Here is a 2,259-nt window from a genome sequence, read left to right on the forward strand (position 1 = left end):
GCATTGCTATAGTCATTTATATTCCTACTGTTCTTTCCTTAGAGGTAACTAGAAACTGAGTGGGGGACGCAGCCTGGCGTTTGCTGCGTGAATCTCAGACTCTCATCATCAGAGCGTGGTCTCTCAGCCATGCCTCTCGCAGTCCTTTCTGCATCCCTAACAGCTGTCCAGGCGGGCTCTGGAGAAGTCAGTCCTTTGCAAGAGTTCACGATAGCCCTATTTTGTAAGATTTGGATTTATTGTTGAGCCAATGCAATTTGTCTTCTGGAAATACTGTTCTTGGTCAGGGGTCAGCAAACTTTTTTTGTGAAGGGCCAGACAGTAAGTGTTTTAGGCTTTGCAAACCTCTGTTGGAACTGATTAATATGCCGTTGTAGTGCAAAAGCATCCGTAGACGGTGTGCAAACCAGTGGGCAGGGTTGTGTTCTAGTAACACTTGATAAAAGTAGGCTGGATGTGTTCTGTGGGCCGTTTGCTGAGCTCCGTTCTAGAGAAACAGCCCAAGACAGACATTTTTTTTTCTTTTTTTAAAAAAATTTTAATTTATTGTGTTAACATGGATTCAAGTGTCCCACTGAATATAACAACCTCACCTCCCACCCCATGTTCCTGTTTATACCCCATTTGCCCCCTCCCTCTAGCCCAGTGGTTCTCAACCTTTCTAATGCCGTGACCCCGCAATACAGTTCCTCATGTTGCGGTGACCCCAAACCAAAAAATAATTTTGGTGGCTACTTCATAACTGTAATTTTGCTACAGTTATGATTCGGAATGTAAATACCTGATATGCATTATGTATTTTCCGATGGCTTTAGGCAACCCTGCCGGGGTCGCGACCCACAGGTTGAGAACCGCTGCTCTGGCCCCCTCCCCCGTCTCTCTGGGATTTGCTGTCCTGTTATCTGTATCTCTGTTATGTATATATAATTTCACTAATCCCTTCACCTCCAAGCCAAGCATTTTTTTTTTTCAAGCCAAGCATTTTTGATAAAAGGCAAAAGCATTCTGAACCCTGTTGAGGAAAGAAACTAAAGGGGAAACATTTTGGGGAGAAAAATGTATCCTCTACCGTTTTCGGTTATTTTTTTCCAAAGTTAAAAGGGGAGAGGCAGTCAGACAGACTCCTGCGTGTGCCCAACTGGGATCCACCAGGCATGCCCACCAGGGGACGATGCTCTGCCCATCTGGTGCTCTGCTCCATTTCGGCTGGAGCCATTCTAGTGCCTGAGGTGGAGGCCGTGGAGCCATCCTCTGCGCCCCGGCCAACTCTGCTTTAATGGAGCTGTGGCTGAGGGAGGGGAGGAGAGGGAGAGAGGGAGAAAAGAGAGGGGGAAGGGTGGAGAAGCAGATGGGCGCTTCTCCTGTGTGCCCTGACTGGGAATTGAACCCGAGACTTCCACATGCTGGGCTGATGCTCTACCACTGAGCTAACCAGCCGGGCTCCTCTACTATTTTAATAAATCAAATTAACATGACAGATTAGCAGGAGAAAAACAAAGTTTTATGAGGTTTACTTCCTGTATACCAGAGAGGCCTTCAACAAATGAGGATTTTGCCATCTTGGGAGCCATCACTTTAAATACCAACCTCAGCTGAAGACCTGAAGAGATGTTGGGGGTGGAGAGTACAGCCCTTACCTGGAAGAGCACCTCAAACAAGGCTAAGATTGTTACGCAGGTTCAGTCCAAGGCTTCTCCACTGCTTGTGCAGTCAGGCCTGGTGCAGGGAGATGCCTTACCAATGGAGATCCCCTTACTGATGTGAATGTCCTTTGACAAAGGGTTGCTTCTACTTATTTTTTAGAGCTGCTCCCCACATCTGGCTTTTGATTGAAATTAGCCTATAATAATCAATATTTTCTAAGAGGCATATTTTGGGGTGGCACATTCTCCCCTTCACATTTAATTAACAGGTAGAATATTTTCATTTGAATGCTCATTGGTTGTGTAAATGGCAAATGACACCAGAATGTTAATCTCCGCCCTTGACTTTGGCAGGAAAGAATTCAAAGTCAAGACTGTTAAAAGAAAATTTATTTATTTATTTATTTATTTATTTGACAGAGACAGAGAATGACAGATTGGGACAGACAGACAGGAAGGGAGAGAGATGGGAAGCATCAAATCTTTTTTTTTTTTTTTTTTAAAGAACTTTTTTATTTTTTGTATTTTTCTGAAGTTGGAAATGGGGAGGCAGTCAGACAGACTCCTGCATGCGCCTGACCGGGATCCACCCGGCATGCCCACCAGGGGGCGATGC

This window comes from Saccopteryx leptura, chromosome 12, assembly GCF_036850995.1.
Source record: "Saccopteryx leptura isolate mSacLep1 chromosome 12, mSacLep1_pri_phased_curated, whole genome shotgun sequence".
In the NCBI taxonomy this organism is placed as follows: domain Eukaryota; kingdom Metazoa; phylum Chordata; class Mammalia; order Chiroptera; family Emballonuridae; genus Saccopteryx; species Saccopteryx leptura.